The sequence below is a fragment of the Xyrauchen texanus genome, chromosome 47 (genome assembly GCF_025860055.1).
Source record: "Xyrauchen texanus isolate HMW12.3.18 chromosome 47, RBS_HiC_50CHRs, whole genome shotgun sequence".
In the NCBI taxonomy this organism is placed as follows: domain Eukaryota; kingdom Metazoa; phylum Chordata; class Actinopteri; order Cypriniformes; family Catostomidae; genus Xyrauchen; species Xyrauchen texanus.
Genome location: NC_068322.1, coordinates 10,062,119 through 10,088,479, shown reverse-complemented (window position 1 = coordinate 10,088,479; position 26,361 = coordinate 10,062,119). Strand labels below are relative to the sequence as shown.

The window sequence follows — 26,361 nt, the reverse complement described above, 5'->3', positions numbered from 1 at the left end:
TTGAAGGCCTTTTGCATCTCTGATCTATGAGAAAAGGCCAATGAGAAATTGGCAGACAGAATTAAAGGGAGGGAAATGTGTCTGTTTCATTCAGGATTTTTCTGAGGAGCCGACATTGAGGTTTGGCCTCAACAGTGGCTCGGTTCAGCGACGTGACCGAGAGGACACAACGTCTCGTTCACTCCATCAGGGAACGGAGGTTACATCTGAACCTAGACGTTCCCCATCTGTCACTCACTTTGACATTGTGTCGAAGAAGCGACACTAGGGGTCCAATTTAAATCACGCCATGCACTGAGCCGTGTACGTATACTGCTGACACAGGATCGGGCAGGTATTTTACATGTCAAAGTGACCAGCTATGCCAGGCTGCACGTACCCTTCCCCAACGCCCCATAAAATCGTCAAAGTCTTCTGGTTCTTTTCCCCCGACAGGGTCCTCCATGAACTCGTCAGCTCACCATGCACTTCCGCATGGAATAAAATGACCGGGGGGCGCAGCTGTGAGTGATCGCGCAGACCCGAGGAACCAATCATCTACCCACAAAGGCTGTGGGGAGGACGGAGGGTTCCAGTCCAGCCCCACACTGATGGCGGCCCGGGCAAGCATGTCGGACATCTGGGCGTCAGTCTCAGACTGGGCCTGCTGGCCCAAAGGCGGCAGCCCAGTCGAGTCATCCGCGTCAGACACCGGACTGGTCTCCGATGCAGTGGCAAGCTCATCCGGCTCGGGGGGCTCAAGAGGATAGGCAGGCCGGCTGTGAGTCGAGCAGCTGTTGCCTCGAGCCCGAATGGAAGTCAACGAGCATGCCGGGGAGCGGGGGTTCACGGGGGCGTAACTGGCAAAACGAGCCCGGTGCCATCCCCAAATCACCTCCATCGCCAGCCGCGTCGTCCTCAATCCCGTGGGAAGAAAGAGCGACGCAGGAGGGGCTGGAGTGGCGTTCCTTCTGAGGAAGGAAAGCCGCAACCGCAACGTTGCCATGGTCATGTTCTCGCAGTGAGCCATCCACAAATGCTGCCACGGTGTGATTGCTGCTCAGACACACGAGACAGCGCCTGTGGCCGTCAGGAGTGGAGAGCACTCTACCGCATCCAGGAACTACACAGGGGCGGAAGGGCATTTTTATAAAGCTGCGTCCTGAAAAGGACATTCAACGCCAGCTGTGTATATGCTCTTTTACAGAAAATAAATCTTTTAGAGAAATAAACTCTTTTACTGTGCTGTCGAAGCGCCCAGGGACAAAGCTGCACTGCCGTGCAGAGAAGGAGAAAGCCGCTGATATGCGGTGTAGATCCAACAGCAATCGCTCAGAGATGGGAGGAACAGTATATATGCAGTAGAACATTTTTTATTTGTCTTGTTTATATTCTGAATTCATGATGCTATGTGCTAACATGCTATACACAGCCCTTATACAGTATATGTTGGTTACATACTTATTGTGATTTATTATGACACTGATACTATTGCAAAGTGCGTGTATAAAAGAGATAATGTTCAGAATAAAGACAAAAGAATGATCATGGATATATCTTTAGACAGATGTGTGAATGGCTTTCGCTGCCGATGGAACATGAGTGAATGGGCACCTGAGAGTTCTTGAGAAGATTTGATTCCTTTAGTAGACTAATTAAACAAAATAAATCACATGACATGGTCTTGGAAAATATCTCCAAGCGAATAATCATACAGATGTATGGAAGTTGCACCAGGTCGCTAATAACTCTACTTGCTGATGTGTTCATGTTGACTCATTTTGACTCAGTAAACAACATAAACAGAACTTGCTGTCAGCATCAAGGTAGGCAGAGAACTAGGTCACACCTATCGATGACATGGATCAATGGCAATAAGAAGGTGTTTTGCTGTCCAATAGAACTTTCCTAAAAGGTGGTTCGGACAGCCCCAGCGAGCTGTTCTGAACCACCGAAATGAACGCAAAAACACCTTCTTTTTGGCCTGATTTGGTTCTAAATGACGTCACATCAATTCGTTCTTCAATTTCCTCGGAAGTATATCAAGGCCTTTATAGAAGTCACTGCACTATAGGATAGGAGAAGGAAAAATTACACACTTCAACTTAGAAGTGTTATATAAATTTTAAATGATTTATCATTTATTAAGATGTAGACTAATTAACATATAAAGCTGAATAATGTAAGGGGAAAAATTATATTGTTATTCAGCATCTAATGTGCTTCAGGCAAGTTAAAAATGACTTGCTATTTATGTGGATGCAACCTTTCATATGTTTTGATGACTTAGAGTTTTTAATGATGACAAATTAATAGTGATTTGCCGATTTGTAGGTAGCACCACTGGTCTGGTGTCAGTACCTTGAACTGATTGGTTTTGCTCCATGTCTGTTCACCCCCATGAGCAGCCGCAGCATTCAGGAGCAGCAGGAATGCAGGGAGAGAAAGAGGATCCACAAGCTAGTCCAGAGTGAACAAAGGTACTGTGAACAACTTGGTCTGGCCTTCACGGTTATTGTCTCTGCAGGTCCACTATAAGTCAACGTTACATACATGCCCATGGGCTTGATAGATCAATCTTGTGTCGAGCAACACATTGATGGAGATATACACTTGTCAGGGCTGGATTCAGCTACTGTAAATGGCACACATAGCCAGAAACATAATATTGTATTTGTTAATGATGTGTTGATCATTAGAATATCCTAATTAATCAAACATTTGAAATTCTAATGATTTTCAATAGCTTTATTCACCACATTTCAACGCCACAAGGTTTTCTGTTTATTGAGTGGTCCTTGACACAGTCAGTGGTCTGTTCTTTTGAAATTCATGGTTTACAACCTGTTCAAGGCCTCTGTTGCATTATTTTCTTTTTGTACCCAATTAGTTTACCTCTTACTGAGAACTCCTAGATCTTTTGTTTCATATTGTGTAGATTGCATTGTGTAGTGTGATGCATGTAGAATCAGCAGACAGTAAGAAATGTTGGAAAAGGAATTATTATTTATGAAGTTATTTTTTATATTTATTTAGTGAAGAAATTACAGAAATTGTGAGACATAAAAGGTTAAATAGCATGAAAATATGAAAAATTAAAACTAAAGAAATTGTTAAAACCCACTTTTCTCCACAATTTGGAATGCCCAATTCCCACTACTTAGAATGTCCCCGTGGTGGCGCAGTTACTTGCCTCAATCCGGGTGGTGGAGGACAAGACTCAGTTGCCTCCGCTTCTGAGACAGTCAATCCACGCATATTATCACGTGGCTCATTGTACATTGCACCGTGGAGACTCCCAGCATTTGGAGGCTCATGCTACTCTCCGCAATCCACGCGCAACTTACCATGTGCCCCATTGAGAGTGAGAATCACTAATCGCGACCACTAGGAGGTTACCCCATGTAACTCTACACTCCCTATTAACCGGGACAGTTTGGTTGCTTAGGAGACCTGGCTGGAGTCACTCAGCACACAATGGAATCGAACTCGAGACTCCAATACTTCCTGAGCTACCCATGCCCCCTTAAAGTGACAAATTAGAATTTGCCCCAGTAAGACAAAACCAGGATATATTTGTCTACAAAAAGGTGCCGTACAGGAATTGAGGCCTTGTTGTGATATCAAGAATATTTGTAAAATTTCTTACACATGTCAACACCGGATGCGAGCGGCTTGTCACATCAAAAGCAATAAAACCCATTGTAATCAATGATGCTGTTTACATCAGAAGTGTACATTGTGATGTAGTGTGCCAACAATAAACGAGTGTCCCGTTCCATTTTGCGCTGCACGTCCCGACACTACTACTGTCAACAACACAAAAAAAATTGCATCTGATTAATCTAAAATTACATTTGTTGTTGATATTTGAATTTAATTACAGTTTATTATAAATGTTATCAGTTAGTTGTTCCAGCACTACATATTTAACTTAAGCCAAAGCATAACCTTAAATGGTAATCTATTAGCTTGTGTCTTAAAAGCTAACATTGTTAACTGGCATGTTTGTCTTATTGTTTTGTAATGCCACATGCTGAATAAACCGCTGACTATCAAAACTCAACTTTTTTTAGAGAAACTCAAAATTTCTCCTTCATGTTTGCCTCCACCACTGGTAAAGATGTATTAGTTAATCGTCTCATATTAAGCTGTTGGAATTAATTGAGATGTCATTTCTTCAAAATGCTTTGCTCTCCACAGATTTGTTCTGTCTTTTTCTCAAGGGTATGCAACGAGAGGTGATACTCTAGCAAGATGAAGAGTCGTGTATGAGTGGCATCTAAAAATGTAATTTTCTCTTCCCTCCTGTCTTTCTTTTTCACCAGTACTTTGTGGAGATCTTGAAGGCCAAAAGAACCCTCATGCAGGACATTAGAGAAAGCATCTTCAGTTCAATTAAATCCATTCATTTAATAAACTAGTAAGAATCCTTTAAATAATTAAGTGAATATTCCTGCTCTAGGGAGGGAGAAGGCTGAGGGTGGCTGGCTTTGATACAGTTTAAAAAAGTATGAAAGTGTAGGGGAGTGTTAATTGAGGTCTAGCAGTAGAATCAAGTTTGAGAACTTGAAGATTGCCTGGTGTGCCTTATCTTATGTTATTCTCTGTAATTGGATTGCAAATCGATGAGGATGCTGGTTTTAGGCTTACAGAGGCACTATCTACAGAGAACTCCATTTCATCCCACCATGGTTACCATCATCGGTGATGACTTTGTGGTCATAATGCTGCCATTTTCTTTTTAAAGCCTGATGTGTTGATAAAAGTAAGCTTTTGTAATTGCTGATGTTTTAAACAGAGGCACATGCATTTTTAATGAACGCCTTCATTGCCATACGTTAATTTCCAACACATTCACAGTCTTTCCTCCAGACGAACATTGCAGTCACTGGTTCACCAACTTTAGAAATCAGTAAAAACAAGGTTTAAAGTCAACATGAAATGCCATTTGCAGCCCATTTTAAGTTTAATTCTCTGGAATGTCATTGTATGCGGTGGCAATAAGAATTGTCTTCACTGGAATTAAAGGGCCAATCAAAGCCTGTTAATTCTAAATGATATCCACTAGGGATGCACTGATACCGATCCGATATCTAAAATCTCAGTATAGGCCGATATCGATCCCAATCTGACATCAGTGTTGTTGTTTTTGCATAATCAGTTTAGAATATTTTTACATTATTGTGTGGAACTAATTGTGAGTTCTATTTAAAATGTGAGAAACACAAACCTCAAACTACACATTATTTCAATATAAATGTATATAGCCTGTTAAGAAAATATTTATTGTACTGGATAATGGAGCAGCAAAATTAACAGTAATTCCAGTCATGCAATTTTAACTTTAAAAACCTCTGGCTTTTATTTTTAAATTCTTATTTCTTAACTCTCCAGGAAGTTCTGTAAGTGTGTCTACTTGCAGGCATATTCACAGTAGTTTAATTTGCTTCTTATTCAAATTCTGGTAAAATGCTCCTCCGGTGCCGTTCTAAATGCATATTATAAATGAACCGAACTATTGAGCATGTACATCTGAGATGTTGTTCGTGATTAGCGCTCAAATATTGTGCACTGTAGTGTATTTCAGAGTTAAAACAGGATCTTAATTAAGAAAGAAAGGACTTGATTTTTTTCCACTGGTAATTGATTAGATCCTGAATAGTTGCCGTTACTAGAATGGAGCTAGGTAATTGGAGGGGAGTTGGAAAAAACGAGGGATTCATGGCATCACCTAAAAAGTTGCAGAGATAGTTATTACATTTTGTTGAAAGATAATGAAAATACATTTATTAAAAATCAGGAATTATTTTAATCATTAAATCATGCAAAAGTATGGATTACACCACTTAAATACAGTTAATTAAACAAACCAACAACAAACAAAAAAGGGAGTACATTTTGGAATTAAGTTGATTTTAACTTTATTTTTTTAGTTCTTTTTTGCAGTGGTAGAGACCTATGTCCTAATTCTAATGAATAATTCAAGCCCAGTTTGTCTAAGGTGGCTTTACTTCACAACAACATGTTCAAATAAAATGGCAAAGCCGCTAGAAACGAGAAGATTAAATAATACATCAGAAAAACTGGCCTGAAGAACAGTTAACATTGATCTGCTTGTGCAGGCAGGGCAGACTAACAACAAATTGACTCGCATGTGTAAAGAAGCCTGTTCTTGTTAATTTTATATGAGGCTATCATTGGCACAGATCTCTCATGAAGAATTTGGTGTTTTGATGTATCAGTGGTTTAACACATCTGAAAGCAACAAGCAGAAACATTCTCCTAATGTCCAATAGCCTGAGAGCAAACATGCTTCCTGTCTTTTATTAAGAGCTTTAAGCCTGCATAAGAGAAACCATCCCTACTCAATGCAGCGGTGCAGTGTATGATATTTTTGCTGTGTGTGACTTGTTGCTGTGTGGTTTTGTTGTGTACATTTTTAGAATTACCAAACAATTGATAGGGGAACAAATTTAAGGGTTTCGTCCAGGCCCTGTTGATTGAGAATCATACAATTGTCTGAATAATGAATCACTGTGGGTCCCAGAGGCTCCTATCAATGCCTGACTGACGGACCGCTCTACAAACAGTGGCTGAATGAAGATGGAGGGCTGAATTTCAGAGCCCGATGTATTGGATAAATTGGTACTCAGTTACCATATATCATCATTAGAATTGGTTATTGAAATGCCGGTGAGGCATAACGGCAGTCTCTCAATTTAGATCTGTGAACAGACAGTGGTGGCTGACTGATTAAAATGAATTAAGTGCTCATGTACTCTATAACCACATCGTTATCAGGATGCTCCTTCAGATGCATGTTGATGTCTGTGCTGTGTATTGAAGGTTATTTTACTGCTTAGCTGAAATCATTACACTCTGTCAACACCGGGCATGTCCGTTGATGCGACGTAACGCAGCATTTTGAGGCTGTCTACACTGGACGCATCGACACAAATGTTCTAAACCGTTTTTTGTGTTGTTGGCAGTAGTAGCACAAGCATATGCAGCACAAAATGGAATGAAACACCCTTTTACTGTCGGCTCCACGGCCACCATGGAAACTTCCAGTGTAGACAGCATCATCGATTATAATGGGTTGTATTGCTTTTGACGTGCCACTCGCGTCCGGTGTAGACAGGCTGTTTGTTTTTATCTTGGATTCGTTGAAACAAAGAGAAAGCAGGACAGGAGGGGAAGCTGTAGGTTTTATCCAACAAAATGTGTACTTCATGTTAGAAAAATAGTATTATATTGTAAAAAAAATAAAAGTACTGGAGTTTATGGATCCAGTTGAATTTTATAAACCAATCTTAAGCATTACATAAGGCTTAATAATTGAGAGAGTACAATCTTACACTGTCCTAACCGGGTGTGATGGATGAACTGAATAGCGCTAAAAGCAAATGCTTTGTGAGTTTTTCCATTTTCAGCTGCAATTGTGACAGAATATTTTGATGATAATTTTATTTTTGTTAGAATAATAGTTTTGTGTTATAAAAATAGTAATGGATTTTATAGACCCAATCGAATTTTATAAACTGATCTTGATTCATTAATTACGGCTTAATAATTGAGAGGGTACAATCTTACACAGTGTCCTAACCAGTTGTGATATGATAAATCGCTGAACGATAAAAGCAAACTGTTAAATTTCAGTTTTTCTGTAATTAGCTCTAATCATGATTTCTAAATCTGTGACTGTGCACGGAACAGTTATGCATTCAGTGTGAACAGGCGAATGATTTGTTGTTGGTAAAATTGTTGCACCGTGCCTGGTTAGGATCTATACGACATTGGAGTGAAAACCTGATTACAGCACCAATCAGTTTTCAATAAAAACCCTCAAAACGAAACTTCATGGCAGCAACCTCCAAGGCAACATTAAAATGCAATTAATTATTTAGAAATATAAAAGGTTTGTCATCTTTGTTTGATTAAAAAGAGCTAAGATGCAAGATAACGTGGTTTCAAGTTTTTACATTGTTGGTTCTCTTGGGTTGGTGAACACTTACAACACAATTAATTCTGGATACATTAAAAGCTGCTGAACAAAACAAACAACAATCAAAACCAGAATATATTGTCACACCGCTGCCATTTATCAGAATTATATCTGTTTATGTGATGAGGGGATAAGGCAATAGTGCAAACAACCCAATTATCCCAGAATGCAATGTAACACACAGTGATCACCAACTTGAAAGGGTTGTCACTTTATTGAGTAAATAGCACAAAATCAAAACCATATTTGAGAGATAAATACTCTGAATGATCATGAGTTTGGGGTTTCTTAATGAGTAAATGTGATGTGAAAGTAGATCAAATAGTATACAGTATGAAGGCAGAGACTCCCTGTCATTATTAAGGGGAGCAGTGTATCTCCGCACAAACTAAACATTGCTTTCGGGTTCTACAACTTCCTTTTATTTCCTGTGCAGTTTTCAGGTTTTTTTATGAGTGTTTGTGTCACTGCTAACTATTTTAGCAGCAATAATTAGTATTCCTCAGTTCTCACTTTCCACAAATGAAGCCACATAGGCCTTCTATTGTTTGGCTGAGTCTGTGCCCAGCCCAGATGTCACAACTGTTAGGAATTATGTAGATTAACGTGACGCAGAAGGAATGCTAATGCTATCTTTGTCATCTTCCTGATGGCAGGAGAATTTAATTGCCCTAAAAAAGAACACAAAAAATGTACCTCATAATTTCATATTTATCATAATAGCCTCTGGCTGTGAGAAGGAAAAAGGAAACACTGTTTTTCCCGCCCTTTGCCCTCATTAGAACTCTCTCGGCTGCTCTGGCATCTCCTGATTATGAACAGAGGCTACCTTGGCTTGCAACTTCATTAAAATCTATTTAAATCAACTTCAACCGCAAATGTTCCTTCTTCCAGCATGTAAAAAGGTTAAGTCTCAGGGAACATCATTAGAGAGAGAGAGTGTGTACGTGTATCTGTACCTGTATTTCTGTTTGGTCTACCCCACCTAGTTTGGATAATAAGCTCCCTCACATGTGTCAACACCCTCACCCTTGTATTATACCTATGTCACCCTAATGTGCCTGACAGCCAGAGCACCATCTCTTCCATTCCTCTTGAACGGCTTGTTTTGTTCCTGGTTTCGCAATGAGCGCGTTCCCACTTCAAAGTGTCACACACTTGCCCTTGGGCACTAGCCCCAGCACCCTTGTCTCAAATAAGTATGTCACCCATAGGGAGGGGCCCTTGGATGACACCACACAAATCTGTCTAAAAAGCACTTCCGTTTGCAAATACATCTGCCTCTGAACTAAGCCCCCTCATTATTTGTGACATGAAAAATGCCTTCATTTCCAAAACAGTTCCCAGGGTTATCATTGTGTTTTGATTGGAATAGCAAAACTACAGGGTTTGATTAAATTAAAACAATATTAAAACATAACTTGATTTGATCTGTATTGAGCTAATTTTACATCAATGTTAAAGGTAAGGTGTGTATATAAGTACTTTTTCCTATACCACTTTAATGTGTTGAGACAACTATAAGCCATTCAAGGTTTATTCCTCCAAATAGTGTGAATATTGGCAATCTGTTTTGATACAAGCCAAATGTATTTTAGAAACCAACAAATGGCAGTAGTTTGGGATGGGACAATCTGTTCACCAATCAATGGCAGTTTGGCCGAGAGTTCAGGAAACCTGTTTGATAACAGTCATTGAATTTGCAATTATATTTTGTAATGGAAGAAACTACACACTTAGGGGCTTGTAGAGGGACGTCAAGGAGGACACAGGAAAACAGTTTCCTTCAACTCAGGTACGTGAGCTTTTATTGACTTTTCTTCAGATAAACTTCAGATTCTCCCCACGCTCACTGTAATTAGAGACAAGTGTTAATCATAATTTGGCTCAGGTGTAAGTGCCCTTACCGCTTCTCTCTCTGGACGGGCACTTGACCACGCCCCTGCTGCCACAGGGCTGTTCACAGAGAACACGTTTTTCCATCCGCCTGTGCTGACATGCTATGCCGACATAATTGACTGCTCCTTGCTGATTTTTCAGCATTGTGTGCATGAGTGCTGTGTTTTTAAGCTGCTATGTCAATTTAAAATAACTTATAAAAATGCATCGAGACCCCTTCGTTCTGTTCCATTTGTTACATTGTGTCTAGCTTTTTTTCTACGCAGGACAACTTTTGGTCAGAACAATCCCTTAAGCTAAGGGATATGAATCGTAATATAATCGAATCGTGAGGCAAGCGAAGATTCACACCTCTACTTCAGTTGCACTTTCCACAAAATGTGGGTATAATAAAATATAAATGTTCTTGAAACAGGACACTACTCGCCCATCTTGTAGAAAGGAGGTTTGGTGTCAGGTTCCAGAAGTTCTGCACTCACCTCCAGCTGTATAATACTTATGTTGACAACATCCAGATGGCTAAAAAAGTTATCATGGTAAGTTCAATGTGTATATTTAATGGGCCTCAGTGTGCACTTCTCTAAGGCTACATTCAAACTTTCTTTATTTGGGTTTGATAACCATGATAGCCTTGAATAATTGCTGTTAAGGATTGCAATATAAATAGTAACTTCCAAACAGAGAGTCTTTATGTTGGGATTTATGGGACTCAATGTTATCCAGCAACTGAATGTCATATTGTACTTGTCCAACACCAACAGCAGTATTGAATGAAAAAGTACTAAGTGTTGGTATTACAGGCAAGTTCTCCACTGTGGTTTCTGATCATACAGCACACATCAACTCACTTTCTGTCAAAATACGGTTATAGAATGTGCTTGGCACTCCATTTGATAAATAAAATAATTCTTCAAACAGATCTGTATTTGGCGCAACAAACAGGATTGACAATAATATTCAACTCCTGCATGAAAGTAGCCATACTTTAGTAATAATATATTGAATTTTAATATGTTTTACTGATTTATGTGTTTCTTAATAATGGTTCTCAGATCATTTCTTGCTATGTTAGTTAATAAATTGAATGGGCCTCGGAATTAACTTTTTGTGAGTGAGATGCCTTTGAATAAAAATCTGGATAGAGGTCATATCCTTACACAAGAGCCAGTGGCCATATCTGTCAATATGAAATCATGAATATGTATTCATTATAGATCTATGGTAATGCATTGGATTGACAGTATGTCAATCTCCAGATCTAATTAGTCTAAACCCATTAAGTCATTGTTGAACTCCTCATCTATAGCACCTCTTTTTCATTGTACCATATTGTTTTGCTCAATCTTGTGGGAAATGAAGAGTAGGCACAGTGTCAGGTCAGTAACTTGAAGATCGCCAATTCGCCATTCAAAATGATTGACGTGTGGAACAGTAAAAAAAAAAAGTAACCTACCTGATTAAGGCTTATGGATGACACTCTGTGCAAACAGATCTCCCAGGCAAAGCCCAGCGGTACCATTAGGTTCAACACTACCTTCTCATTACGCCTGACTTAAGTGGGCAGCCTCCATCGGTAGGCCAGAAAAAAAGTGCAATGGGGGATCTTTCTCTTTGCTAATTAGCTCCTCCTTCAGCAGCAAGGTACCTGTACCCAAGTACTCAGTTGACTGATTTCTTGTTAGACCAAATCAGTTAGCAGTTAACGAATCATCATCTCGCTAGGCTAATATTAACTTCTGCTTACGGTGAACTGAGGGGGCATTTTAGACTGAATTTCAAACTAGAGATGTTTCACTCTATGCCGGTAATTGTGTTTGACACCGAATATATATTAGCTGAAAGGTCGTTTAGAGTGTTCGCCTCACACCAAAGCTCCTCCACTCTGTGTCTAGTCACAGAGCTGCGGCAGTGCTAACATCTTCTCTTATTTATCTGGAGAAGGCCTGGAGCCTCACAGATATTAATGTCTTAATTAGGAGGAATATGTCTGCGGCAAATTGACCGATTCCCATTGATTGCAGACTGAGCTGTTTAAGTTAGCATTGATTCTCCCACCAGGCCTACATGGCTATAATTGCAGGAACACAAGGCAGCATGTTTGCCATGGCACATTATTCAAAAATAGGCAATCTGCCCCTCTTGATGCTCAGTGTGTCACCGCCATCCTGTGTGCCGTCTGACTTAAGAACGTCTTAGTTTTATAGGAGATTTTCTGTCATCTTTTAAAAATAGATTGCTTCTCATAATATTCATACTATCATTATTTATTAAAAATACCTGCGATAAAGAGGATTTTTGTTTCATTTTTATTTGTTCGAAAACCAATATGGAGAACCCGATTTTCAATTATAGTTTTTTTGCCTTTTTATAAAATAAGAAACAGTTATTAAACTACTGTAATAAAAATGTAATGCGCATTAAGAATATCGTAAATACTCATAATAACCATAGTTATGAACCTTTAATTAATAATCATTATGTATTATGAATAGTATGATCATTATTATTATTATTAACTATTATCATAAATATTAATCATTAATTGATAACTACTATTTATAATAATGATAATAAAAATGGTTATTATTAATGATTAATGATTCAATTTTATTATTATTATTTTATCTAAATTGTCTCAACTTTAGTATGAAAAATGTTGTGGGCATGTCTCAATATTAAGCACATTCAAATGAATGGCTGTTATTTAAACTAAATGGTATGCAAATTATACAATAAGTTACTTTACCTGTAAATACAGTTGTTTCCTTTAGAACACTTGATAGTGTAATGGCTTTGTTGTGTGCTATTCTTGGCAGTGCTTATTAGTTCACCTGATATTGAAGAACTGATTACCAGTTAAGTATAGATTGATTAATATATATATATATATATATATATATATATATATATATATATATATATATATATATATATATATATGGTCATACCTATTATTGGTCCATCTCTGTTTTTTCTTTTTGTTTTTTATATTTAAAATTTAAATGGAAGTCATAGTCTAAAATCTAATTCCCCATGTCACCATTTTTCGATATACATGTCTTTTTAAGTCTTTACTGTCATTTATTTGCCTGAATAAAGAATTCCACTCACAGCATGTCCAGCATGCTGTGATTTAATGTGAGTGTGTTTCTCAGAGGGAGACCCCAGCTGCCTCTGCCATAAATGTTAGCTGAGCAGGTGTTGTATATGGTGTGCGCCGTTTGAAAATGATGGATTGTTTTGTGTACTTGATGTGTTTATTTATTATTTATTTAGCAAACAAACAAAGTGCAGACACACACTTCTCTTTGGGAAGCACAATTTAGAAAACATTTTACGTTTATGAAATTGAATTCAAAATTAAATTAAATGGAAAAAGTTATTTTGCTATGCTAATGTAGACACTGTCTAGTATTAGCCTGATATGGTACGTATAAATGTATATATAATAATTTAAGTTTACTGTAATGAGAAGGCAGCTTGCAATGAGAAGAGACAACAGAGATGTCTTGTCATGCATGAGTGAGATTCATTCTCAAGCAAGACTGATCAATTCACTGATCACCATTTTAAATCATAATGTATGAAACAATTACGTTAAAATCAGTTTATGTGTAGGGTCTAAATTTATCTTAATGCCGACAGAGTGTTATTGTTGTGCATAAACCTGTTCAAATAATGCAAGGAATGCCTAAAAAATGCTAAATAAGCAGGATCACTTGGCACTTCATGTCCTGCACAATAGAGGAGGTGGAGCAGGCATGGGAAATGTTGTTTGGTACAGTGGCTACATCATGCTAAAAATAATTCACCCAAAAATTTTAATTATTTCATAATTTACTCACCCTAATGTCATCCTGGATGTGTATGACTTTAGAAGAATATCTCAGCTCTTTTGGTCCCTAAAATGAAAGTGAATCGATGCTAAAATATTGAATATCCACAAATCACATAAATCAGCATAAAATAAGTCTAATCCATGTGCCTCCAGCAATTTAATCCATGTTTTCAAAAGCGATATGATAGATGTGGTGATAAACAGATCAATATTTAATTCCTTTTTTACTTTTAACTATCCTCCCTGCTCATTCAATCACCACTTTAAATTTCAAAGTTCTTCTTGTGTTTTTGGTGATTCACATTCTTCATGCATATCGCCACCCACTGGGCAGAGGGAAAACTTTCAAGCAAAAATTGATTAAATGTTGATCTGTTTCTCACCCACACCTGTCATATAAATTCTGAAGTCATGGATTGAACAACTGGAGTGTTGTGTATTACTTTTATGCTGCTTTTCTGGGCTTTTTGGAGCGTCAACATTTTGGCACCCCTTCACTTACGTTGAATGGACCTACAGAACTGAAATATTCTTCTAAAAATCTTAATTTGTGTTCTTCTGAAGAAAGAAAGTCATACACATCTGAAATGGCATGAGGGTGAGTAAATGATAAGAGAATTTTCATTTTTAAGTGAACTATTTCTTAAATAGCACATGGGGGGCCACATTGTCCTATTTTGAGATATAATGTTGCACATTTATTTAGTTCTTGTATCTTTTAAGCCCAGAAATAGTTCTCATTCTAGTGCATGATGCACAATTTTCTGAAGTTTGTGACTGGTGGAATGTTCTCTACATCAAGTGTCGGTATTATTAAAAAACAAAAATATTATTATTAAAAATGTTTTATCTATTACATTAATACTTTTAAAGCTACTCAAGTTATTCAGCCAAAAGTAGTGAGTGGATTTCTCGTTTCCTTGTTAATGTTTGATTAATAGCCTTTATATGACATAGTCTACTAGACAGTGCTCAATTCGGTTACATGTACACTTCAAGTCCAACATTTTGATGCAAATATGCTTTTTGTCCCACTGTTTAAGTTCACTTTGGACATAAACGACTGAGTTGCATTAATGCCTCACCAAGACGGGCATTGGCAGAATTATGAAGTGTATTTGACAATTTAGGCATGAACTTGCATTAGTGCTCTCGGAGCACACATAGGCGGTGGGCCGGACCTCGAAAATATGAATTTAATACTTACCTCACAGCTGTGTAAGTCTTTTTTTGCTGAGGTCATGTAATAAAATCGTATAAGTACTACAGACATTGTTTCCAACTTTGTTGTTTGCACATTTGACGCAAAATGTCCTTACAAACTCTTACTTTTTTAAACCGGCAAATAAGCAGGAGTACTAATCATAACGTTAGAAAACCTCCCGTTTCCTTGACAACCAATGTAAATAATGAACACAGATGACCAGGAAGCTGCGTTCTTGAAATTACAATTTTGCTGTAAATCATTTAAAAATGTAAATTTAGTTCTGTAGTTCAGTAATACTGAGGTAAAAATGAGGTGTTTTATCCATTTAGCCTCAAATGTAAAAAGCCCTGTAACCCCCCTTTCCCAGACAAGTTGGGCAAAGATTGTTCAATGTACAAATTTATGGGTGAACCTGCAAACCATAGAGAGTACAGTAGCTGAAAAAGCCGTATTGGCATTTAACTTAAATTCCGAAGACGTCCAAGATGTGCCGACTAATGTTGGATTTCACAGAGAATGCTACATGCTCTTCACCAACAAAGAACACATAAGAAGAGCACGTAAGAAGATAGAAAATGCAGCTAACAACAGTGAAGGTTTGTATCAAATGTATAATTTTTATATAAAACGTTTCATTTATATACGTTTAACCCCTTACTAGTCAGCCCCAATTTTGGCAAGTGATGCATTCATGACATCCCCAAAATAAAAACGTTGCTGCTCAGAAGTCATTCTGAATATACACATAACCAACATATATTTAGAAAGCCAACCCTTGAGAGTTTACATTTCAAGACTCAAAATTAACCAGACTGTTATTAATATTGAGATATATAAGCTCAAACATAGAAACAAAAACAACAAATATTAAGAATATATTTATAAAATGTATAAAAATATTATGTGAATTTAGGATTGCAACTTATAACCACAACTAAAACATGGGGATTTTTTTAAAGACAATCATCCCGCACATCCTATTCAATATTCTATAATAAAATCAACTAATCGAATATTTAAAAATCGTGACTCATCCCTAATTAATATAGTATTTCAGTGCAAGTGGATGACATGACAAGTAGCAAAAGGCAGTGCAATATGTGTGTAAGTGGGGTCAAATGTTCATAGCAAATTTAAAAATAAAAAAAATAAACCAATGTAGCAGCATCATAGTGTAAACTACCAGTGTATTTGTGCAAGAGTCAATCAGCTGCCCTTAGGTTATTGGAGGGTGGGGTGGAAGGAAGAGGCTCTCTATGATTCCCCTATAGAAAGTTAAGAGGATGGATTTGTGGGAGATGAGCCTTCTTCAACTGTGGGAGGAAGTGCAGAGGTTTTTGGACTTTCTTGGCCAGGTTCTGTTGGTGGTGTCGATAGATCAAGATGGGTCATCTATGATGTGGATACTAAGCAACTCCGTGATCTTGACCTGCTCCATTCATGGTGCTGTTGATGTGATGATTGTCAATGATCACCTCTGTAGTCATTTGGGTGTGGAGAGATATGATGTTGTCCTGTCCGTGTCTGTGTGTTAGATAAACAACTGAATTATATTCAGATAAATAAACACAGAAAGCACACATTACTAGATAATTTTAAATCACATTTTTCATCTTGACATTTGTATTAAGACGCTAACCATCTTAAACGAGCTTGACAAGACTACTGCAGTTCTGACCACAAATAATTTTGTTAAATAGCTCAAAAACAGTCATCTTTAAATAAAATATTTTTCCACCATATTCCATCTTATACCTGTTCTGTTATGTAGGTGAAGCCCAACCACTGCCGTTCAATGATGAGTGTCTCCAAGGTCCGGATTCTGCGCTCTGCATTGGATGATGGCCCCGAACAAAGGAGAGCATCTCATCTACTCCCAGCTAGATGCCTAATATGCAGGAAGAATCAGTATGTTATTGACAGTCATAGAAAAAGGAGAAAAGAAAAGCTTTCAAAATGTGAGACACTAACAGCAGGTAACTTGCTTTTTGCGGCAGAGGACAAGATGGATGAGAGGGTTCTCATCCATATCCGAGGAGAGACCTTGTTGCCTCAGAGGCCATATGACGTAAAAGATGTCAAAAGTGTCAACCAGGCAAGGTGGCACATGTTTAAGTCTGGGAAATGTCTCGAAAGGAGCCTTCCTCCAAATCAAGACTCCTTCAGCAGCACATTCAGCGTGCCAACTACCAGGCTGCAATACACAGGTACATGAGCAAGAAACAGAAAAAGAGTAAATGGTTTACAGCTAATATGTCACTCTAAAGATAACAAAATTAGAAACATAAAGATAATAAACAAAATAGAAACATAAAACTGATACAGTAGGTTAATAGGCCAAAGTAATGTTTTCATATTTTTCATTCTACAGGAGAAGTCTGCAAAAACAACCTGACATACCCCCGCCGGTACAGCATGGATGGAGGATGGAGGGAGAATACCTGGTAGTGCACTGCAGGGGCGTCGGACTGGGGGGGTAAAGGGTACCGAGTACCCAGGGCCCGAGGCAGGGGGGGCCCCTTAGAAGTCAGTTTTCTATACATACATATTTGGTACGGGGGCCCAGCAAGATGGTTTGTACCCAGGGCCCAAAATTTGGTGCTACGCCCCTGGTGCACTGGATGACACTGCCCCCAGCACCACAGAGTGTCTTACAGCTGGTGCACTGCCAATGCAAAACCCTTAAATATGTGGGAGGGAACTGCACTTGCAAAAAGCATAAGCTACCATGCACAGAATTGTGTCATTGTATAAACTGTGACAATCAACCATAAATGGCTTATATAACTCCATGACTACCACTATAAAGTTGATTTGAAATCATTTCTTTGTTTTGCTTTGCACTCTTTTTAGCTGATAATTAGTCTAGTTTACTTGTAGCCTAGGTAGCTTGCTATAAACCAATCCAACCTTGACATACCTGTCAAATTATTTCCTACTGTCTTCCCATTTAAATATTTACCCGTAATTATCCCGTATTTGAATACTCTTTGCTTAGTTCATTGTGTATGTACCGAATGATTTGGATTAGCCTAAGCAACATACCGTTAGACCTAGCTTTACTGCTCCACTACCAACATTCTTTCGTGGCTACTGTTCTCATCAACGACAACGCATATATTCACGACGAAGTATAGCTTGCAGTCTTAAATACAACTTATATGAAAAGCATTAAGATATAGGGGTGTATAATCACTGTAAAACAAATCTTACCTTGACGTTGTCTTGCCGAGACACACCGGTCTCTCCAGGTTGGGTTGTAGACTCATTTGGCTTCAGACTGACGCGAGTCACGCGACGCCGATTCAACGAATAACGTGATTGGCCAAATCAATTCAACAAGGTAACAACACAAGCGTTGATTGGATCTCACTCCGGCCAACGTTTGTGATCAGCTAGCGAAATTAAATCTATTTTTATACTTTAATGTGCAACAATTGGCGTTGGAAACAATCGGTAATCTTTTTGTGAATTATTCATACAGACAAATAAAAAAAATGAGCCACACAGCTGCTGGGTAACTAACAAATCAAAAACTAAACGAGATAGACGGACTCGGCCCACCGCCTAACACACATAAATAGCGTACAAACATTAGCCGCCTGTCAATCAACCAGCATGCAGCTGCAGACTTCAGGAAATAAAAAGTAAATATTTTATATTTTATCTAGATCAAGCAACCAGTTGTGCTCTTGCTATCGCGATTGATTGATTACAGGCTACGTAATAGATACAAAGAATCTAATAAGCAGAAATATTAAATTTACCTTGATATGCTTCTTCAAATTAGAGGCAGGATTAATGCTGATATCTGGCTTGAGCAAGATAAACTCACATGACACAGTCATGCAATTGGACTTTTTCAATGCGAAAAGCCATTTTATGTGCTGCCGTGATGTTCAGGTGTTGAACTGTCCTTGAGGCCTCCTCCACAGTTGGCGCCAGATCTTCAGCTAAGTTTTTATGTGTGAAACTCTCCCTAGTCAATCACATTGATAGATACAAATAAAATCAGGACAGGGAAGTAGCGAACACAGACGGTGGGAAAATAGCGCAGTAAAAGTACAGTTACAAGATTACAGTTAAAATGTACTCAAGTAAAAGTATAAAATGTTTAAACTATTTAAAAAAGTAGAACTCCTGGGTAAAACTACTTAATATTAATGACGTGAGTATTTGTAATTAGTAGTTTTACACTCCTGGGTCTCTTCTTGTCTAAGTGGGCTGTTCTTGGCCAGAAAATGCTACAGTGGGGACCAGGTTCTATGCTGAAAGTCAAAAGTCTGGCTACGCGAGTCTAATGGAATGTTATCTTTAGCCATATTAGATTTGCCCTGCTGGTATATTAAGGTCTTTATATATAACCAGACCTTTGTAGAGTTGAATCACAGTTATGGCTCGTGAAGAAAAGTAAAGCCTTCAGGTGGTTTAAGAAGCTCCAGGAGTCGAGGCCTGAGTTCCATCAGCAGAAACTTGAGGACCTTCTTCCAATCCCCCTTCAACGTATTCAGCAAACCCTAGAACCCAAAGCCAGTCTACGGTATACAGTTCTTCCTTAAGACTGAATAGTTGAGATTTTCAAAATATGTCTTGCACATACACAATACTGTTTAATGGACTCCTCAAGCACTTATTGCAATTGACTTGAAAGTTTTCTTTTAATCTCATTAAATGTCAGAGTACCTCAGACACTGAATTTCCAAGGAAATTAAATATATTGGTCAACAGACATGTTCTGTGTGTTTATACCATCTGCGTTCCTGGAGAGATTATGGACGGCATTAACAAGATGACAGAATTGAGATGCAGTCATTTCTTGATGGGAATGTAAGCATTTTGCTTATGCATCAGTATCTTCTGACACAGGCCAGACTACTATGAAAATCTTCTGCTTGGCTGTCAAAATCACTTTATGACATTGCATTTTGCTGATCTTAACATGTGGATTTTTTTAAGCTGAATTTTGGGAACCAATTGATAGCAAGATAACAAAAAGCTGTCACCACCGGGTTACAATTTTCATGCATGAATTCGTTATCCATATTTTGTCAATGCGCAACACATACCAAGGCTTACAAAGACAGACATAATAATTTTTTGATGTTGTGCTCACACCTGCCTTCAGACTGTCCAAGAACTGTCAAAATCCCTTTTGTTAAGCTGACGATTTTGTTGGCTGTATTTTCATGCAATCATAGTCTCAGCAGTTAATTAGTGTAACAAGGTGCGAAATGAGCTAGAACATTCTTAAGAGCCATAGAAAATTACATGGCATTCCTTTATCATGCTGCACAAGTCCATCTAAATTAGGCTTTAATGTCAATCCCACTTATAACATGTAGTTTCTAACATGGAAGACGACAAACAATATTCTTGCATTGGAGATAATGATCTCTTTATATACATTTTTTGTAAGACCATTCTTCTGCTCCTGTTATGTGATATGAAAGTGTCCGCCATCATTTTCTCCTGCTTTGGTTCATGTAGTGGTTGATCAATATGTGTTCTTCAGTGGCCGTTGCCAATTCCAATATCTATAGAGCAGGTATTTATACAGTATATACAGTTTAAAGTCCTGTGAAAAAGTATTTGCCTGATTTCTTTTGTTTTTGTGTATATCTCATACTAAATTGTTTAAACAATGTAAACAAAATATAACATATTTATTTATTTACAAAGAATTCCACAAAAAGGACATCATTCCTACGGTCAAGCATGGTGGTGGTAGTATGATGGTGTGGGGGATGCTTTGCTGCTTCAGGGCCAGGGCGACTTGCAATAATTGAGGGAAACATAAATTCTGCTCTCTATCAAAAATTCTAAAGGAGAACTTCTGGTCAACAGTTCGTGAGTTGTAGCTCAAGCGCAACTGGAATATGCAGCAAGATAATGATCCAAATCATAGGACTAAGTCCACATCTGAATGGCTCAAAAGAAGCAAAATTAATGTTTTTGGAGTGGCCTAGTCAAAGTCCTGACATGAACCTGATTGAGATGCTGTGGCAGGACCTTAAATGGGCATTTCATGCTCAAAAACCCTCCAATGTGGCTGAACTAAAGCAGTTCTGCAAAAAAGAGTGTGCAAAATTCCACAGTGTTGTGAAAGACTGATCTCCAGCTATCGGAAGCATTTGGTTGCAGTTGTTGTTGCTAAAGATGGCACAACCAGCTTTTAAATTTAAGTGGGCAGTTCATTTTTCACATGGGTAATATAGGTGTTGGACAACTTTGCTTCATTAAAAAGTATGTATATTTGGAAATGGTATTTTGTGTTTACACAGGTTGCCTTTGTTTTATTTTATATCTCATTTGAAGATCTCAAATAATTTTGTATGAAAAATCCACAAAAATAGAAGAAAAAATCAAGAAGGGGCAAATATTTTTCACATCACTATATACGTTTTATTATATTTGATATGATAAAACTATTTAATGATGACAAATAAGATGTTTCCTCCACTGAATATACAGTGTCACAGCAAAAGAAAAGACAATTTTACCAGAGTTGTGAGTTTGCAGTCTGAATTTAATGTGATAGGTTAAAAAGTCAGAGCATGAAATAATAGAAAGACAACACAGCTTTTTTGCATTGCCTTTGCTGGACACAAAAAACCAAAGCAAAACATGGCCAGTGTAGTCCGATTCACGAATGACTAACTCTCGTGAGCTGATTCTTTTAATGAAGACTCATGAACTAATGTGTTAGTGTTTTGAATCAGTCAAACACACTTTTAGGACCCCCGGCAAATTCATCAGCTTGTCCGACATATTGGTCTATCACTAGTTTTGTCATATGCAAAATGTCAAAATCCTATTCATTTACAGATGCCAGCCTTTAGAAATAGTGGGTGATCCTTTCAGGGTGTTTTTTTTTTTTTTTTTGTCATACAGCAAACTGCAATATTTTGTGCTAAACACCACTTGGAGAGTTGTGCCGCACCCTGATTTTTCACCACCAACTTATCATAGAGATATCCTCTAATTTCCCTCCGAACTGCCGACCGCTGACATCTCAATCAGTGTGTTCAAAGACGCCCTTGATCTGATCTCATCCTCTCAGGCCCTGATCACTGTGTTTCCCATTGTCGTCCCCCATTGATTCTACCTCTTCGCTCTCTGAAAGTGAGGACGCACAGGGGGCGCATAATTGTATGATGATCTTAAGTGGCGCGACAGAAGAGCTCCATTCTCAGAGAGTGCAGATAATCAGGAGAACCGCCTCTAAACAGGGACTCGAGAGGAAATTGTTGTCACTTATCCGGCTGGAGGATGATGTATGGCAATGGTGAGTGTGTGTGGATCATGGTGGCTACTGAAAACATGGAGCAAGACTGCTGGGAGGGAGGATAAAATCATTCCTATTATTAAAAACTGCAGAGAAGAGATCTTAGTCTCTTTTTCCCTGTTTACACCTGGTATTAACATTCCTCTCGGATGATCCGATCACAAGTGGTCAGAAGAGACAGAACACCATTTACACCTGGTATTTATGTTAATCTCCTGTGACCAGTTGTGATCAGATATTGACGAGGGGAGGGTTTCTGATTTCATAATGACATACATCACTAACTACATCAGATTTATTATTATTTGCATGTTGAAAAAGCGCAAAAATATAAAACTAAAAAGTACTGAAAATACAGAACTTCACAATGTGCTCTCAAATATGCTGAAAACGCATTTGAAAGCACATACATTTCACTACACATTTAAGCTTCTCATCCACACTAGCACCTTCCTTAAATTAAAACTGAGCATTTCAAAAACGCTCTTCATTCTCCATTCCAATTGCTTTGGAAAACAGTAACGTTCAGAAACGTTTTGGAGTTTTCAAACAAAAACGTATTAGTCTAGGTGTGGCCTTAACCCAGGGCCACCCATAAAGGGGGAAATAGTGGACAGCTTTCAGGGGCCCAGCCACTGAGGGGGGGCCCAAGAGAGATAGATCAACACCCCTGAGTGTGCTACGACGTCCGGAAATCACCCACCGGAGATCATGCGCTTTGCCCTTGACAAATACCGGCACTCCAACATATAACGGCACGCGCCTCTCTGAAAATGTCAGAGAGGTGTGTCCAGGTTATTGTTTTCTCCGGAAATCCAATTAACTGCATTTCTGCTTGATTGTTATACAGACTTGACGTTGTACATGCCCTCAAATTTCATATTACGCATTCCGATGCAGAACTACCACTTTCTTGCAGAGTTTCATTCCAACTCTATTTAAACACTAATCAAAGTCTTACTTTACATGGAAATTACAGCCGCATTTGTTGGAACTAAACTCCGAAAGGTGGCTCTCCAGGAGTTGTAATGCGGAAACCTGCTCTAGTGTGAAGGCGCCCTTAGCATTTACACCAAAGATGATGTGGTCACATACATGTTTTGACTTCTTCCGAATTTGGTCTGAATGAGCAGATCATAACACATTTTGGACCACGTTTATGCTTGCATTTAGTGCTGTCCACTTAGGATCGGATCACCTGAAATGGGTGTTAATACCAGGTGCAAGCAGGGTCTTTCTCGTTGTGTCCTTGGCTCAATCTTGTCTCCATCCTCCTTTCCATCCATGTGGTCTTCCTGACCAAGACATTGATTGGGTCTAGCATTAGTTCTTGGTATTTTAAGCCCTACAGTAATAAAACAGGCGTGACTTTATTCTTTAAACATGTACAGATCCATAATGGATTTGTATGTCTTCAACATTGATGTTACAAAGTACCATATAAGAGGTTAATCCTTCATTTTGTGGCAAACTCTTAACTCTGAGCAGGTCAAAAGGTCATGGCCATTTCTCTTTTACATGCAGAGAGCTTCAAAAAGCAGAGGAGTGCTTGTGTTAATGGAGCCGAGCCATTATTAAGCTGATAGTGTCAGGGCTGTTATATAGGCCTGTGCTTACATTGCAGATGGGTACAATTCAGTCGGTGCTTCAAACACAACATAATGAGAGGTGGTTCAGAAGGTTTTCACTTGGTTAGTGTTTGTTTGCAAAGGTGTTGATTGAACTCTTTTAAAAGCAGCTGTGTAGCAGTGCCCTCTTAATCATTGTTTCTTTACAATCTAGATGTCACTTTTACATGCAAGTTGATATGTCACATCCTCTGGATCTATGGTTAAGACAAGACCTCAAACAAACTCACCTCCTCTCTTCTTTTGAACTCTCCAAATGGATGATGTGAAAGCTCACTTGTTTCAGTTCAGCCAAAGTCTTGAAGGACTAACACTATTAGAATCTTCAGTCTTTTTTTTTTTTTTTTTAAAAAAAGCTTTTTTATTTAATATACTTACTCTCAGAACTGGTATTGATCCCCTACATATAAAATTATCCTCATCTCATCGTCCTTGATATACTGACCCCAGGTAGTGATTGCCTTCCACAATGCTCAGCTCTTGAGTTGAAAAGACTTATTGAAATTCTTGGAGGCTATCAGACAACCTACTTTATGTCTTGCTTTTTGTTAATTAGTTTCGGGTGCTTGAGAACAGTCAAAGTATGGTGAAAGTTGCTGTAGCTCTTATTCGCATAACTCTTTTTGAAGTGCCTATCATAGAAACTGTCGTACAGTTATATACATTTAGGCTTGTTATTTCGTTAATTAAAGACAATGGTTTGCATGCCTAATGAGAAATATTTCAAGAGCACATGTCAATTCGGTGGAATTTTAGCAGTCCAATTAGCATTTTCAGTATTCTTAAATGATTACATTACGCTATGGGTCCAATTAACATGACATGTTTTAGGTAATTATTTCAACAATTCAAGTTTGATTGATTGAGGCCTTTAAAAGTGTCCTCCGTAATGTTTCCCTCATTAAAAAAATTTACACACAAAGAAATGATTTGTACTTTAGAAAAAATAATTTTAAATGGTGTACAATCACATGTGATGAAGACTCAGAGTGTCATATCAGTTGCACAATAAAATGTTTTTATTTTACATTGAGGCAGGGCCAGAGTGGGATTCACATTCAGCCTTGGATGTCATTTCCAATACCAGGTACATTTCTACTCTCTCATTTGTTTGGATGTGAGATGATAAAATACAGACTGTGTCCGCTATAATACGGAACGCAATTCTGATCCTTTAAATTCTGTTGGCAATTGTTATGCGACATATGTTAAAAGTTTGTCAATCAACATGCAGAACTAACCGGCCCAATTTTTGACCGGCCCAGCGGGAATTCTCCTGATCTTCCCGATTGCCACTCCGACCCTGCTTTGAGGTCTGGCACATTAAGATCACATGACCAGCCAAATACTGTTTGCTCAGTAACTCCATTATAATCAGAAACTTTAGTTTTTCGAAATCTGCCTGACTAGGAATGGTGCATTTCTACAATGTCATTGGTAACTAAAAGCCTTCGATTTTTTGCAATGCGACATCCAAGCCTCTAGATGTCGGTCTAAAATCAAATACAACTGCCTTTTCGGCCAGCGTAATATAAACAAAAAGTACTGGCTCTCTCCATTCAATTGTACAGCATCAGCAAACTGTCATAAAATGCTTGTTGACCTTTACAGCCATTATACTCTCTCTAATGATAGAAATGCAAAGGTTGTTTTCTCAGTACTATAAGATCTCTGATAGATGTATCCTTCCCTGACTATGAAATTCACAATCCTGTGCATGCTGTTCCACAATGGTTGAGTTGAAGAAAAGATATAGTGGCCAATTTGTGTACAAATGTACATTTTCTTCCCACTTTTTCCAACTTTTTATTACATTTCTAGCAAGAAATTAGTATTTTAGTTATGAAATATACACTTGGTTATTGTTACAACTCTTGATTTTGTTCTAGATTATTAGACCATTGTGGTTCGGATGGATGAATGAAGCAGACGTGTTACCTTTAGTGGACACCAGATGGAAATAATCTGTTGCTGGTATCAGCAACAACATGACATTATGCTGCCTCAGTAGCCTGTCCAAAACCAGTTCTGGAGGTAACTACATATGCAAATGCTGCCTGTTGAGTAATTGGATTGGAGTGGCGTGGTGGTGGTGTAGTGGTCTAAACCACATAACTGGTAAACTGGTAATCAGAAGATCGCTGGTTCGATCCCCACAGCCACCACCATTGTGCCCTTGAGCAAGGCACTTAACTCCAGGTTGCTCTGGGGAGATTGTCCCTGTAATAAGTGCACTGTAAGTCGCTTTGGATAAAAGCGTCTGCCAAATGCATAAATGTAAATGTAAATGTAATTGACTGATAGGGCAGTGAGGAAATAAGACAGCTACCTTTGGTTTTGGAAGCAACCCCTAAGTCAACATAACCAATGTCACACATTTCACCACGCACCCCACCGAGAGTGAACCACATAATAGTGAACACAAGGAGGTTACCCCATGTGACTCTACTGTCCCTAGCAACCAGGCCAATTTGGTTTCTGGAGTCACTCAGCATGCCCTGGATTCGAACTCGTGAC

The 26,361-nt window shown here is 38.4% G+C and overlaps 1 pseudogene; it reads left to right on the top strand.

Annotated features, from left to right (window-relative positions):
* The first annotated feature begins 1,834 nt into the window (after positions 1-1,834).
* LOC127638851 (rho guanine nucleotide exchange factor 39-like) overlaps positions 1,835-26,361 on the top strand; it is a 49,431-nt pseudogene continuing 24,904 nt past the window's right edge.